Below are 17,500 nucleotides of genomic sequence, written 5' to 3'. Positions count from 1 at the left end.
GGGGGCATGTTTTTCAATGCTTTTGAAACTCATTTCTTCCTTTGTTATTGATGTTTAGTCTAAACTGTCATTAGTTAAATTAATATTCTTTCAAATATAGTAGAATAGAGCCCACAAAGGGAAATCTTATGAGACTGTAAAAGTAGACCATAATTTAGAAGAAATTCAGTGTTCCCTGCTCATGTCATCACTGCAGAGAAACACTTTAATTTGATATGAATTTCTCAAGAGAAACTTCAAATTAACTTAGATTTAGCTATGTTTGAGGTATGATAAGTGAAGATGGCAAAATAGACTATTCTTTGCTGACTCCAGTGTTTCAGTGTTGGTGCTTCTATATGTTCTTTTTTATTTTCTGCTCAGGCTAAATAAATGCCAATATTCACCTTGAAAGAGTCATCATAAAGAAATCCCCTTGGGATATAAAAAATATACTTCTCTCATCCTCCTTCCAAACAGTGTCAGATGAAGTTAAAAGACCCAGTAAATGTGCTAAAATCTGCTTATGTGATTTTTTTTTTTTTTTGTATAAGTGAGCAGTCATCACCTACTGTCAAAATACGCCGCATACAAAATATGTGATGCTTTGTAATATACTGTGTGTGTGTGACACAAAAAAAGTTTGTAAGCCAGTCCTGCAGTTACTTTGTATGACTTGAAAGTTTGTGCAAATTGCTGGATGCTAGTATTGTAAATTATGCTTTGGACCATATTTTACAATATTGTACAGCAAACTCTATGGCTAAAGGCCAGGTACAGTTTCATGTGAACCTCAAACTTGCAATTCAGCTTTATAACTCAATTGCAATTTACTTTGGTTTCATTTTGGGGAGTGTAGTGTTACTTTCAGCTGCAAAGAACGCAGAGCAGAATGGCTAGATAACTAAATGGCAGGAGGTTTATATGCTTGGCAGGAGGGGGTTTTGGTGCAAAACTTGGCATAAGGTCATTTAATAATTATGTAAACACTATTCCCAACACACTCACACATTTACACCCATTGAGGATGCAGAAGAAGCATCTTGCTGTACACTAAAACAACAAAATTGAAGAGGGCAATTCACAGGCTGCTTTACTCTGCAGCAGTCCCCCTGACAATGTCACCAGAGTACTGCTAAGGTTGTAAAGTCTCCTAAACTCTGGAGGATGCCTGTTTGGTCCCTGAGGAGATGGGCTTCAGCTGGGTGTCACAGTAACAGGTAGGTGAAAGGTAGCCATTTGACAGCAGGGGACAAATTCACTGGGGGTTTGCATTTCCATGTGCCCTACAGAGAGATAACAAGTGGTGCTTTAGGGCCCATTTACCAGTATAGCAACATTAAGAAGGCAGCCTAAATACCTCAGAAACAGGATTCTTCAGTACAATGGCACACAAAGTAATAGTTCTGTTTAGTTTACATATGAAAATGAATTTGAAAACTAGGATTGGCATTTCCTTGGGTCTATTTGTTCAGTGATATACCATGGCATGCCATTACCGGAGCAGGAAGAGAAAAAGTGGGGTAACAACATAATTCTGCTATTTCTATGAAAAACATAGGAGTGGCTGCTTCAGCAAGGTAATGATTCTGGGACATCATTTAGCCTCAAACACACAGCTGCCAAGAGCACAGTCAGGCCATTCTCAGAGATGGGTGACCATACCAAATGCCAAGGCTTATGGAGAGGCAGAAATAAGTGGGCAGCCTGCTAAGCACTTGTTATCCAGAAGAACCCAATGTCCTTGGGTTGAGGACACTACTGAATTGCCAGTCTGTATACCTTCTTCAGCATTCTACTTAGCAATTAATGCAGTAGTTCCCCCTTGTCCATTTTACCTATTGAGAACAAGGGCCTGTCCTTGATTCCTCTTTACGCACAGAACACAACTCAATGGTCAAAACTGTCATGGTCTTAAAGAAAAGCAGTCTACAGTGGGGCCTTGGGCCACTGGATGCCCCTGTAGGAGTATCTTGTCTTCCTGGGCACAACAGGGTATATGCGTGTCACTGTAGCAGAAAGCTTAGTCTGTAGTCTTTTCTTGGATGCTACACATATAACTTGTCTTCCTTGACCTCTGTATTTTTTTTATCCATATGCCAAGCCTCCTCACTGTTCCCTTAGCAAGCTGGACCTATGCCTTATAAGAAGAACTCTCTCACTGTTTTTGGACTTTAGACTTTAGCAATATTATTTAAATGGTTTATATTATCCAGTCTAGTCCAGCAAGTCTTCTGAACAAAATAATTTAGTGGGAATTTTAGCAAAATACTCCAAACAGACCACTTGAGTGCTTGCGCACAGCATGGTAAATGTTGTATCATAGAATTTTCTGGAAGGTCCCACATTCAAAAATCCCCAGTGAATTGTTCTAAAGAGCATCTATTCCCACATAAAGGTACATAGGACTGGTGCAATATCAGGCCAAGCTACTATTGTTACTACTTATATTTATAGCTTACTCACACACCCAAACTTTAAGTCAGCAACAATGTTGAAATCATAAACCAATTTCAATTATTTAAACCATCGCATCCGCTCCTATCCCTGGTCAACAAAATGCAATTGCAACCATGTTTTATGCCTCCTCTTATTGATATCAATCTCTAGTATAGTTGAGCTTCTAGAGAACGTATTGTCAAATTTAAGAGGCAGCCATCAAGAATACTGGCTGTGAACATCCTTGCAATCAACTCAGAATTCAAAGCAGTGCTAAGAAGGTAACTCCGTCAGTACAAGCATTTCTGCTTGACTGATGGAACAATCTCCCCTCTCCTTCTCCATACACTGTTCTGGGAATTCTCCCAATCATCCCCTTGCCACCACAGCCAATTTGGTGTGTGTGCAGGAGGCACACCCCTTGCACTAGCAGGACTTATTGCTCTAGCTCCTGTAGCACAACTATTTCAGTGAATCTGGCCCATTCTGTTTGTAGAACTGGGGTTGCAGAAGCTATCCCCCAGGTTTAAGGGTTTCCCAAATGCCTTAATGGCATTTTTAGTCCTTGGCCACTTGGACTCCTGACCGAGTCAATTTATAAAAATAACAAGTTTGTATTATCAAATATAGGTAATCTGTCAAGGAAACACTAGCCTTTTAAACAGATTTCTTCATTACATACAGCAATCACAGAGACATTTTCAAGAGATATTATAAAACCACATTAAAGCACAATGGGCTATATCCAGCTAACTCACATTCATAGAAGACCTACTGAAACTGAGTTACAAATAGGTAGCCGTGTTGGTCTGCCATAGTCAAAACAAAAAAAATCCTTCCAGTAGCACCTTTTTGTTTTGACTACTGAAACTGAGTTAGTCTAGTGCAGTAGTTTCAATGGGTGTGCTCTTGAATGTGAGCTAATCACATGCAACCTAAGGGTCTTTTGCATTGGCAACTGAAAGGTGAAGTCATCATTTTATTAAATTTAATGTAATACCAGGCATTTTCAATAATTTTACATATTTGCTGTCTTATAGATTTGTACTTAAATATGCTCACAAATTATGGCAGTCCAAGTCTCCCATTCCAAAGTTACATCCAAATGTAAGTCTTTGCCTATACTTCTGTATTAATGGAGTTAAATTCAGTTCAAATATCCAGCCTCTAATCACAGGAAGTCACTGGGAATCCACTGACATTGCAGGATCTGGGTCAGATAAAAACAATACTGCTAAGTATCATCAGCATACAAATGATATTGCAATTTCACCCAGTAACCAGGCACAGCTTCAAGGGTCAGCACCAGACACTTGCCAAAAGCCCATACTCTACTTGAGACACCTACTACAATCTCTGGCCTCCTGGTCCTGCTGCTATCCCCCTTCTTGCTATTGCTATTGCTGACCGTCACTCCCCTCTATGGCTGAGCTACTAATGAAAAGGGAGTAAAGAGATGGGCACAATGAGGGAGAGGGGATCACTGAGAGCATCTTGTCCAATTACCCTCAAAACCTATGGCCACCACTGACTTTTTGGACAAGATGGAATAAATGTACTTCAGCTATAAAGCTGTAGGTGATATTCTTTCAATACTTCTTCTGGGGCTGTTTCAATGGGAGTGCTACGAAAATGGTCACTTTAAATTGAGATACTTTTGAAGATACAGTTTAGGCAGAGTCTATGGTTTAAAGCACATTTCACCAACCTGGTGCCCTCCAGCTGTTTTGGACAACTCCCATGGCAATGTTGACTGAGGCTAATGGAAGGTGTAGTCCAAAACATCTGGAGGGCACCAGGTTGGGGAATGCTGATTTAGAGTGATGGATCTTGGATTTGCAGATCAAGTAGACTTTCCAAGCAAGCTGGGAATGATGCTTTTTAAGCAGCTGCAGCACAGAACAACTGCAGCCTCCATCCCTTATTTCTGAACCGAGCAATCATAGATAAGAGGAAGTAGAGGGGAGGTGCGGACAGTAGTAACAACCTGAGAGTGAGCAGTTTCCAATAACAATGTGGAGGGAAAAGAAAAGTGGGTTAGGAAGTAGAAGAACAGGAAGGAGTAAGTATTTGAGAGGAATAGAAACAGTAGTAGTGAGGAATAAGACTTGGCTGCAACAGGAAGCAAAGACCAGCAGTTGGGAGGTATATGTTGGGGTGGCTCTTGACCACAGAGGTTCCTGTAGTAAACTCTCCAAGCTTATGAAAATAAGGCAGTCTCTCATCTATATTCCTAAGATTTGCAGTCTTATTAACATATACTCTGGACTTCATCATTTCAGTTGGGCTACTTCAGAGTACAAGGTTTTGAGGCTTCAGCCAAGTACCCTGATATCACAATCACTGCTTTTCCAAGAAGGAGAGACTTTGTAAACATATTTCCTCCAGCATCTTCCATGCATAACCAGCCTGAGGGTGATGGAAAGGTTGCATCTCCCTCACATGCTCTAGTTCAAGTAGCTATTCATGCATTTCAAACAAATACAGATTAGGGAGCAAGGAAGTCAAAAGGCTGATCTCTTGCAGTTTCAATGATGACTTTTGCATTTCTTTAACATATTCCTAAGAACATTCTGCTTTAGGAAAAACATTCCTATGCCTTGAATAGCATATTACTAAGAACATTCATTATCCAGCTTTATGGCATCATTAACAATTATTTATGTTAACAAGATATAAAACCTGGGATGTTGCTTCTTTTTATATATATAAACTACCTTGAAAATTCAACTGAAGTGCTGTGTATAAACACCTAAAATAAATAAATGTTAAAAGTTGCCATATGAATCAGTGTAACAATTTTGTGGTTTTTGTTTTTTGCCATAATTGCCTTTTTGTAAAAACTAATGCTTTACAATCAGAAATGTGAGCAGGAAATCTATGTTCAGTATTCAGAACAACTTTCAATTAGATGCTCATGGAGTAACACACTACCTCATGCCTCTACAGCCACTTTGGTCACAGCATTTTGCATGAGTTGCAATTTCTGGACTGTCTTTAAGGGCAACCCCAAAGAGTGCACATTGCAGTAGACCAACTTCACTGTTACCAGAGATTGAGTAACCATGGTCAAGCTACCAGTGTCCAGAAATAACCACCAAACCAGCCAAAGATGAACTTAGGTACTCATTAGCCAATGAGGCCACCTGAGTCCAAAATGACAATGAGGTTCCAGAAGCACATTCAAACTACATACCTAATCTTTAAGGGGAGTACAACCCCATCAAGAACAGATAGTTAGTATTTCCAACTCCCAGACATGAGTAATGCCTACCCACAGCAGCTCTGTCTTGTCTGGATTCAGCTTCAATTAACTGGCCCCCATCCAGTCCATTACCACCTCCAGACCGAGGTTCAGGAGTTGGTATAATGAAACAGAGGGATAGAGGTAGGTGTCATCAGCATATTGATGACACTTTGTTCCCAATCCCTTGATGACTGTTTCCAGCAGCTTCATATAGATGTAATAGCAACAAGACTGAACCCTGTGGGACTCTGTAGGAAAGCTCCCATAATGCCATGCAGAAGTTACTGAATGGTATTATCTGGAACTATTCTTGGAGGTAGGAGCATAGCCACTGAAAGCAGTGCCACCAACTTACTTAGATAGCCTGGAAGATACCATGCTCAAAGAAAATCAACAGGGTTACGTTCCCTGTAGCCCTCCCTGACACAGGTCACTGCCCAACAATGTTTCAGTCCCAAAACTCAATTTGAAGCTAGACTGATGAGGGTCTAGATTGTCAGAGGCTGTATGCTTCCGAATGCCAGTTGCGGGAAATCACAAATGGAGAGAGTGCTATATAAGTCAAGTCCCACTTTTGGGTTTCCAACAGGCATCTGGCTGGCCAGTGTGAGAACAGGATGCCCCACTGGTCTGATCCAGCAAGCTCTTCTTCTGTTCTTATGATAATCAGTTTCATCCAAAGGCATGTCTGATGCTGCCTGCCCTGCTTTTTAGCACATTACCCATAAAGGCATAGAGGCAAGGGCAGACAAAACTTAACCACAGCTTTGGTTCCCAACCTGAAGAGTAGTTGACAAAGTAGAAAATACAAAGCATATTTCTGAATGAAAATCCTTCATAAGATTCCTTAAGAGCAGCCTCTGAAATCATCCATTTGGGACCGGAAAGACAGAGATCAGCTAACAAAGGCAATATGTGGCAGATCCCCTGGTATTGGCAGGAGGGCAGAGGCTGCCACATGTTTACATGTTACCTACCCTGGGCTATTGTCTGATCCATGCATCTTATGTCAGTACAGATTTTCAATGCAGCTACGAGGAGTAACACTGGATCCAAGTAAAAAAGAGCACGGTTGGGAAGGCAGCTAAGATTCCTTTCTGTGCAGAGCTGGGGAGACACCTCCATGTGTGACTCTCGAAGGGGGAGGGGAAGACCATCTGGACCACTGAGAGCAACTTACACACAATTACTTAATTGCAGTTTTGAATGAAATTGTCCATCATAAAAGATGCCTGAAGAATTTTGACTTTAACAGCCTGCCTGAAGGAGCTATAATATACCACTGTTATCGTTTGTCTTAATTTTTATTTCTCAATCACAAACTGTAGCCTCCACTTCAGAAATATTTGGGATTTAGTTTTAATTGTACTGCTTTCAACACGCACATAACATATCTCTTTGTGTTGAAAGCATCACGGTGATTTATCCTCATTATTGTGTAAATAGGTTTCGGCAGTTCTCAGTAAATAAAACAAAGAGTGACAGGAGGAAAAGGGGGAATTTGCTTTCCTACCAATTAGAGTAGCCTTAGGCAGTACTTTTAAGAGGAGATAAATCCTGCAAATCACTAAAATGATCCTGTCACATGCACCAAATATTAAAATCACACAGCGGCACACTTCATACAGTTTGCTTTGGTTTAATGAGTTGGGGTGGGCTTCGTCATGAGGTTTGCTTCTCACAGTTGGGGACTGTTGATTGACAGTGGAGATCATGCCCAACTGCAGCTTCCTAACCAGTAGGGCCAGATGGAAAATTGCAATTCACGTTTAATATGCAGTTTTTCAGAGAATGAAAATTCCCAAATTGTCTTTTCACCTCCTACCTCTAAAATTCTTTCCCTTAATAAATGCAGAATATGCTACGTATTAGCCAAGAATGCTTTACTCCACCCCCTCTCTTTCCAAAAGTATTAAAACGAAACATGGATGAGATCCCTATTAAGCCACCAACCTGTTAACTTCTTCAATTATGTAAGTTTTTCAAAGATTAAAAGATAAGTTTATGGAACATATGCTGTGATGCCCAAACACTTTAAAGGGAATATCAAGGTAATGATGCTGCCTCACAATAAAAAGAATATGGGAACCATCTGCTTGACTAAGTGCACATTCTGTTTGTCAAATTTGCCTGAGTTTTTAATCCCGTACAAATGAAATGGTGCACTTTTGACTTCTGAAGTATTGCGACAATGTGTTTTTGTCAAATATTTTCACATTTAGTTAGCCGAAAGTTCTTATCACTTTGGGGAGGGGGTCGAATTCTTTTCTAACCACTGAAGCATTGTGCGCTTTATATTGAAGAATATATTGTAAAGGCACAGTTTATATTGGGGTTATAATGGCAAACAAGATGTGGAAGACGCAGAACGTGCTGCTCTAAGAGTTCCTATAACAGATAACCTTACGACAACAGCTTTAGTAAGTGTATCCTATTTTCAGCGGCTACCTTTTCTCCCTTTTCTTCCTGCAGTCAAGTTTTACACGTTGACATTTATACTTAGTACGGTGAGCAATGATTGCTACCTTGTTACAGTGTTTTCTCTCTTTCTTTCTTTTATCCAAACTCCCCCCCCCCCTGCGCTCCCCGCCCTTTTTGGTGCAATGCTTTATGAGAGTGAAATGTATGACAGGAACCCCAGTAACCTGAGCCCCTGGGTCAGTAATGTATTAAAACAAAACAAGACACACATGGCTTAAGCACAGCAAGAAATCATGCAAGAATGGGAGTATCAGACAGGCTAAGATAAAGAAGGCCTACCTAACAGCTGCAATTATAGCCCTAGTTATATGAGTCAATCCATTATTGCATATGGGCTTGACAAATTACCATCAACGCCAAAATAGAACAACAGTGAAGCAATTGAGGTTTGATTTTTTAATATTTTTTTATTGTAAGCTCCATTGAAATGAATTGAGCTTACTGCAGAATAAATGATCTTCAGATCATTTGGTGTAGCAGACATTTTGGGATGCTGGTATTTTCAAATGTACAGATGAAGACAATTAATGGAAAATAATTGGAAAATATTGTTTCAAATGAGCTGCAGAAATCCAGGAACTAAAACATACAGTGATATTCTTGTTGTTAGCTTTTCAGCAATGCATTTAAAATCACAAAGCTGAAATATGAGAATAATTTATTTTAGCATTAAATGACTCTTAACAATGAATACTTCCAGTGACAGATTACTTTTCTCCTGTTTCTTCCCTGTAAATCACTTGAGAAAGTGTTTGTTTCAATTTACTCTTGGATCTCTCTACGATCTCTCACATATGCACTATCTTGTGTAATATCTTTTTTAGCCTTTCAATTTTGTCCAAGGGTGGATTCACATATCCATGGGATGTTGACCTCTAATGTACATTTCTGTGCCATGCCAAAGATGACAGGTTTTGCTATAATCCTCAACCACATATCCCCACATGTCATTTCTCTCCATGCATACAGGTGTACATTTATATATGATCATTTTCAGTTACTTTGGACAAATGCAAGGAGATACTATGCAAAAAACAACAACAGCCCAAGGCACAGGTACCTGAATCAGAAAATGTAAGTGGTTCCCTGTACGATTACAAAAGTGTAATAATAAATTAAGGTTGCAATCTAATTATGCCTACTACTACACTTACTGAATGGGACATACTTTTGAATAGACATGTATAAGATTGCACTGTTGGAAATACACTGCTATACTGTCTGCAGCTTCCCAAGGCTCTCCCCAAACCAGCACATTTTCATTAGTGCTGGGAAAGGGGAGGATCTAAACTGAGGCTGCTAGGGGAGATGGGGTTTGTGGCAGGTGAGAGTGACTCCAAAGGGGGAACATCAAAGACATTTGGGTCATTTAAATTGGGACTCACCCTCTTTGTATTCATTTCATGACCCTGGTATTTTCAAGAGGAGGAGGGAGTTGTCAACTTTTTATCTCAGCCATTTCCAGAACAAGAGAAAGGCTGTTCTGGAGCCAGCCAACCTCCTGGCTTTGTAATGATGTTGGTAAAAGTCAGGTCTGTCCAGAATAAAATATATTTTGTCCATGATTTGATTGTGGATAAAAGAGCTGACATGGCATGCATAACCATGTCAGAGGGGCAAGGAAAGGGAGTCACAATCATCCACAGAGCAGTGTACTGGATTGTTTTTCATTGTTGTGGCCTAATAATACAGGCAAACTACTTAAAAAATTCCTGCCCCTTCACATTCCTGAGCACTTTCACTTCTTAGAGCTATCCATAGAGGGTTGACTAGATGAGTCCAGGGCATGGGTGTAGCTGAGGGGGGCAGTTGCCCCCCCCATCAAGTAAAACAATACAAATACTTAACTAACTGACCAATCACATCAGTTTTGCCCCACCTAACAAAAGTCCTGCCTCCCCAACAAAAGTCCTGGCTATGTCCATGGTCCAGGGCGTGATCAACTTCTAACTGGAGAAGGACATACCATCAGTGGCAAGTCCTCTTCTTAAGAAACCACCCCTGACCCAGAAGTTAGTTAAAAGTCTACTGCTCAGTAGCAAACATTTGTCAGGAGACAGATGTGGGGAGTGTGACCCTTTTCATTTTCCTAGTTGTAATAGTTATTTGTTTTGAACTGTTTTAAAGATGTATTTTATATTGTTATAACCCACCCTTAGGACCTTTTGGAGATGGGCAGGTAATAAACCTAACAATAACACCACCACCACCACCAACAACAACAGGGATGTTTAGCCTGGTAAAGAGGAGGCTGAAAAGAGATATGGCATTATTGAGTATTTACAAACAAACTAGCAGATTAAGACATTGGCAGGACTATTGTAAAAACCTGCAGTTTAAAACATGTGTGTGTTTTATATCAGAATAGACGAATAAAAGAATAAGTTAAGACAATTTGGAGTATGCAGGAAAGGACGAAAATAAATGTAAGGAACTGCAAAAAAAGGGGGAAGGGAAGGGAGTCAATAATAATTGTTGTAATGTATATAACAATTATATAAAAATAATTTGTGTAATGTATATAAATGAAAATTATAAATAAAAATCTTAAGTAAGAGAAGAGATATGATAGCCACCATCAAATATCTAAAGTGCTGTCACATGGTGGATGAAGCCAGCTTGTTTTCTCCTTCTCTGGAGGCTAGGATGGAAACCAATGGATTCAAGTTACAAGATTTTGACTAAACTTCAGGAAGAACTTTCTGAAAGTAAGAGCGGTTCAACAGTGGAGCAGACTCACATGAGAGGTGGTGGACCCTTCTTCCTTGGAGGTTTTTAAGCTAAGGTTGGATGGCCATATGTCTGTATGATATAGGTGAGATTCCCACATTGCAGCAGTTTGGACTAGATAACCCTCACAGTCCCTTCCAACTCTACAATTCTATGATTCTCCTAGACCAGGCAGGATGCTTCTTTAAATAATACATTTGCTCAAACAAAGCTGTCAAACAAAGAATTATTCAAAAAAGGTATCAATTATAAGACTGAAGAGTAGTTCAAATATCTAAAGTCCATTCTTTAAAAGAAGCCCCTGTGTGAGAAAGAGACAGACAGACAGACAGACAGACAGAGAAGGAAGGAAAGGGAAGGACAGCATTCTTTTGATTAAGAAAAACCCTATATTTTTAAAGGTGCCACTATTATGATTTTACATGTCAGTCCTAAACATGCTTAGCTAGAAATCAGTACTAGACTGCAATTGTAATGATGCTTTGGTATGCCCCATTGTGTGGAGAGTGTCTCCTTTAAATTCCTGGGAGTTTACCTTAGTCAGGACCTCACTTGGAAAATCAACATAACTCAGGTGGTCAGAAAGGCCCAACAGAGACTCCATTTCCTCAGGGTCTTGCAATAGAATAATGTTAAACAACAACTGATGAACTCCCTTTACCGGTCCACAATAGAAAGTGTCCTTTCATATTGTATCACAATGTGGTATGCTGGCCTGACAGCCATGGACAGAAAGTCTCTACAGAGGGTGGTGAATACAGCACATGATATCATGGGCTCTCCCTTGAGTCATCGCAAGGGATCGTTGCCTTAGGAGAGCAAGAAAAATTCTCAGGGATGACCCACACCCTGGCGAGCACCTCTTTAATCTTCTACCCTCGGGCAGGAGATACAGAAGTATAATCAGTCGTACCAACAGGCTAAAAAAATAGCTTCTATCTGTGGGCTGTTAGGCTGTTGAACGGAAAATAACATAGCAAAATTGACTTGCGAGGTGGTGTGTTGTTCGATAAGAGATTGAGTGTTGGGGGGGGAGCTCATTTAATTTCATAGTACACAGGTTGTACAATGACAATAAAGGTGTTGCTGTTGTTGTTGTTTATGTGCTGTGAATTGCTTTTGGCATATCTATGTTGGAAAGTGGCAAACAAATTAAAACAATAATAAGTAATAAATACTTGTTTTCACTGGAATTTTCTTCCAAGTAAGGGTCAAATACAGAGATACATTCAATTTGCATCCTGTTATTATCATCCATATTTGTTAAAGATGGGAATGATTCACAAGTTACTTTCCATGGAAAATAACCATGACACATTCCTCTCATATACAATCCTCCCATTACAAATGCTACTGGAGTTGCCTGAGAAACGGCAATGTGGAACTGGTAAACAAGCCACACAGGTAACATTCGATCTGGGCCATTCGAAGAGCTACATTTGACATATAGTCTCCAAGAATAACTCCTCTTTAATTTCAATGGTCAGCCCTAGCTGTCAAATTTAGAGTAGGTGCAAGGCTCCATCCAGAACAATGAAATGGCTCCTAGGCAAATAATTGCATCAAGGAAAAGACACCAAGGTGTCATTTATAATTACTCTATCCACCTGCCTCAGATTTCCTGCTCTTTGTAAAATATCAGTAAAAATAAACTGAAAATAAACAGAGAGGAAACAATACATGTAAAGACAATTCCTAGAACAGTAGCAAATCAGGCTCTTAGTCTGTGTGCTTACATATTCCATAAACATTTAGTAGCTTACAAATCCCCAGAATTATCATTTTAAAGAAATCCTAGTTGTTTCATTTATTGTGGTGTGTATGAGTGTGCATGTGTATGTACATAGATTTTTGGGATTTTTTCAATTTGTTTTCTCTGCCAAAGATACCATCACTACTTTTCAATATTCTGAATTCACACACACACACACACACAGAGAGAGAGAGAGAGGGGGGCTTTCTATTTCTCCCCTCCTCTCCCACCATTTGCTACTGGCTGAAAACTGTAGTTTTTAGAAATGTAGTTTAAACATGCATCTAATGGAAAACATAATCAGACCTGTGACTTTCCAATATATTAGGCTGTGCCATTTTTATTTTATTATTAATTTGATATCAACCTGAGCAGAATTCAAGAGTGATTTTCACAATATGATTTACATACTGGACTGAGTGTATATTTAAAATAATTTGGACTGAATTATTCTTAGTAGAATAGATGGCCACAGGAAAAAGATCGGGAAATAAAAGCAGCTTTAGTCAGAATCTAAGCAATTTGCTGCCAAATACGAGCAGCATTTCCCCAGATTATAATTTACACTGTATTAACTGTCAAGAGTACTTTTGAGAAATATAGATAACAATTCAGATGCAATCGATAGGTAGTGACAGTTGATTTTAAAGCTTAATGCAAGACAAGGAAAAAATGACTGGTGTATCAGCTCTGGAAGAATAAATTTGTTTTGTATTTGATTTTTGTGTTAAATTTATTACTGCCAAGAACAGCTCTTTCAATAATAATAAGAACAAGATTGTGAAATTGCAACATGTTTGTCTCCCACAGTTTTCACTGCATATCCAATATAAAATGATGTCCCTTCTCAGTACTATAAATAGATCAAATTAAACTGCTCTATGCTCCTTTACTATAACCACTTCTTTAAGCCCGTTTCTCTGCCCCACCGAATTAAAAAAAAATAAAAACCCAACCTTCAACCCAATTTACCATAATTAAAAATCCTCTGCAGTTAATTCTGTATCTTCATCTTCTGGGAGCACAAAGAATATCTATTTTGTGAAACGTTATATAGATTTTTATGTCTATATAATTTTTGAGCCATCCAATCACCACCAACAAAAACCATAAAGCAAGAGGATCGGACATATGATTGAGGAGAGTTGATATATCCTTGTCATAGTCAATAGAAGCCTTTTTTCCAATTCTGTCAAAATGTCTAGTGTATATAATGTTAGGTTTTGATGTTGCTTCTGTACAATACCACAAGAAACTTACTTGACAAATATCAGGGAGAAAAAATTTCCCCTCTAGCCCAACTCTATTACACTGCTTATTCTATCGCTACAGCTGGGGATGCCTCTCAGCAGAACTGTACACTCAAAAAAATCTACCAGCATGGCCAGAAATGAAATGATGAAACTTGCCACTGTTCAAACTTATCCATACTTCTCACTTATGACATGATTGATTTTCCTTCAGAATGCTCAAATATGGGATTGTCTTCCTTCTTTTTTTCACGGTGGTAACAGCTAATGTATACAGCCTTGGCCTGTCTGGGAATGGCAAGAAGCTGACATGTAGAAGAACAACTGAAATGAATACGGATGAAATTTGAAAGTGCAATTTTCCATCTGCCAATCACCTTTTAAAGGCACAAGTTAACCACCAATCAGGAAAATCCTTTGTGAAATCATACTCATTTAGACTTTTCTATTTGATAGGCCAGCTAGCCTCATTAATCAAGCTTTTAGATTCTGATACAAGTCTTGATCAGGTACTCTGCTTCCCCCCTTGCTTTAGGAATATTGTATCACATTTTCTCAATGAGTTATTGATAATTTATATTCTGAATTTAAAATATATAGTCTCCTTTTAAATAGAATTTGATTAGGTGACTACAAAATCTATTTCCCTTGTTATGGTACATAGCAGATCATTTCCTAGAGCTTGGCTCAGAAGAAAATGTGCGGTATTTCTAGCATTAATAATGTATGGTCACCAAAACCCGTTCTGGCCATAGCTTCAAGATGCTTCGAAATACAGCCAATTAAGGTTTATTTAATTATTAAGGTTGAATAAATAACAGCGAAACATGTTAAAAATCTTTCAGTTTCAGTCAATCATAATAAAAAATTAATGAGACTGGATAGAGAGCCATAAAAACTGATAGACTGCAATCGTGAATTATAAATTGGTATTGATTTTTTTCCTTTGCAATAACACTCTCAGGTAATCGTATGTTGCCACATGTAAAGTGCACTTTCCTGGATGAGACTAATATTAACTATCAAATATATATGAGATGGAGGCATTTATGACACTTCAGATTTCACAAACAAAAAGAAAAAAATACAATTTGTGGAATAATAGCATAGAACACAGAATCCTAGGGTGTTTATGGGAGCAGAAAGGGATCCCACTGTGCCATGAATTCATAAGACAGAGTTACCTTATTCTTCTGCTGCCATTTCTTCTCTGATATGTTACCTTGTTAGTATCACTAAGAAAAGCATAAATATTTTTTATTATTTGTGAGGCTCATCCTGTCTTGCTTAATAGACAGGCCACATGGAGTTAAAGCCATATTATATGGCCTGGTGCAGAAGTGATCATTCAGAAAACCAAAGCACATATTTTATACTGCCTAGCTTTATTAATTCTAAGCCCCCAAGAAATAGTGAGGGGATTTTCCAGTCTTCTTTTTATTGAAGTAACATGGAAACAAATAAGACATTTCCCTAGGCTAGCTCAGATAAAGTGGACAATTACTATTGGCATTCTACATGTAAATATTTAACACTTCACAGCTAGTTTGCACCTAAATGCCCATTAGATGTTGCTACAAGCCTGGACACTATTTCCCCACAGAGCTACATTGGCCTTCCTCCGCAGTGTTTATTGGATTAGGGCTAACACACATCTTGTTCTAAATAGCACTGGAAAGGGACTTGGTTAAAGCGAGAGGAGAGAGAACCTCCCTTCTGACCAAATGGCTTCACTGAGTGACACAAACCAACTCCTCAAAGGAAACTCAAATGAAGCCAGTCACAATAACAGAATTTCTCTTGATCTGGATAATTGGTAAGGCTCTGCTGCAGTTCATTAGCTAAAATGATCAGATTTACCCTTTTGAGTAAGAGAGCCTGCACTGACTATGTCAAGGAATAAGAAATCACTCTATATGGCTACTTTCATTCTGTTTCGTGGCACAGAAGGGGAAAAAAAGATTCCTTCTAAAACGGTAAGGGCCAATTTCATTTATACCAACGAAAACAGTCCCTCTTTCATGTGAACAGAACCTATGTTTATTTCTGTGTAAAATACATAAGTTTTGTTTATTTTGCTTCTTATTCCCACATATGTTTCATAATAACTCATTACATCAATAACATGGGTTGTGCAAATCTTCAAGGAAAGTGGGTAGAAAGTGCACATTGTACCAGATTTACAAATGGCAATATTTTAACATATTGCTTAGTATGATTTAATGGATTACTTTAGTCAATACTCATAATTACTTTGGTCATCTTCCAAAGGTTATTTTCAGCTTCATCAACAACTTAGTTAAGCCAAAGTATGTGCTCTTATACCAACATACAAACTAATTCTATGCATCTTTACTCAGAAGTAAGTCCTACTGTACTCCAAGTGGCTTTCTCTCTGGTAAGCATGCATAGGCAACCCTATTGTCTTCCATCTAAAATCAAGTCAGTGTAAACTCTGAAATAAGACAGAAGCAACACCCAACCAAGCTTTGTGGAAAACCAAGCTTTCCCCAAAATGCAGTACAGTGGTACCTCAGTTTAAGAACAGCCCTGTTTACGAATTATTCGGTTTACGAACTCCGCAAAACTGGAAGTAGTGTCCTGGTTTGCGAACTTTACCTTGTTCTAAGAATGGAAGCTGAATGGTGGAAGGGCACTGGGGGCGGGAGGCCTCATTAGGGAAAGTGTGCCTCAGTTTAGTCTTCTTATAAGGACTATTATTATAATTATTAATTATATTATTATTATTTGTATACTGCCCTATACCCTGGAGTCTCAGGGCGGTTCACAGAATATTTAGGTGAGTAAAGCACAAAGCCTGCATGCCAGAGGATCATGAACCCACCTCTGCACATGCAGGCTCACTGTCTGCAACGTAGAGCATCATCTGCCATTACAAGAAGATGCTAGAAGTCCCTGCTTTGCACATCTGTTGATGCCTTTGACATACCTATTGGAGTGAATGCTTCTGGAATGTTAGGTGTTTTCTGTCTCTTCGTTCTCCTAATTAGTGTGTTCTCAGTAGCGATGATAATACAAACACCAACATTTTCAACACTTTAAGAATAAAGAAGAGCTTGGTAATTACTGGTGGTGATTTTTTTTTTAACTCCGTGAAGCCAATGCAAGGATTTTATAAGCTACTAATATAAAATGACATGGTATGCAATTTTTAGGACACGCATAGTATTTTTCTTTCAGCTCCTCTTCTCCACGGCGATTCACTTTTTACAATTCAAAAATAACTGAATTGTTTGTTTTCTTCTTTTCATCATCTACATTTTGTCCTTGTTTTATTTTAGCACTGGGGAAAAGAAGAGCTTGCTGGATCAGGCCAATGGCTGAATGTAGTCATTGTGACTAGGAGCCATGGATAGACTTCCTTGAATTTGTCTAATCCTCTCTTATGTTGGTGGCCATCACTACATCCTGTTACTGTAGAATACTGCAGTATTCTGTTTCCTATTTTACTGTCAGACACAAAAGAGAAACTTTATTATTATTTATCTATGTAAAGTTTTCTTAAGTGGTCAGAACAGATTAGAAAAATAGACATGCATGTTACATTTGGGATGCAAATGTTCCACAAGAACCTCTGTCCTACTTAGAACAGAATTGCTG

General features: G+C 38.8%; 1 protein-coding gene and 1 long non-coding RNA gene across 34 annotated transcripts in view; one reads left to right on the top strand and one right to left on the bottom strand.

Annotated features, from left to right (window-relative positions):
* Nucleotides 1-17,324, top strand: part of LOC310845703 — a 26,397-nt gene extending 9,073 nt beyond the window's left edge. Inside the window, exon 3 of the long non-coding RNA XR_014564920.1 lies at nt 17,182-17,324. This is a non-coding gene — a long non-coding RNA (uncharacterized lncRNA). The remainder of the gene's footprint in view (nt 1-17,181) is intronic.
* Nucleotides 1-17,500, bottom strand: part of EBF3 (EBF transcription factor 3) — a 184,726-nt gene that overhangs the window by 91,870 nt on the left and 75,356 nt on the right. The window lies entirely within an intron of this gene.

The sequence above is a fragment of the Podarcis gaigeae genome (assembly GCF_964106915.1).
Source record: "Podarcis gaigeae genome assembly, chromosome: 5".
Lineage (NCBI taxonomy): Eukaryota > Metazoa > Chordata > Lepidosauria > Squamata > Lacertidae > Podarcis > Podarcis gaigeae.
The sequence above is the reverse complement of the archived record's forward strand: the minus strand, read 5'-3'. Positions and strand labels throughout refer to the sequence as shown.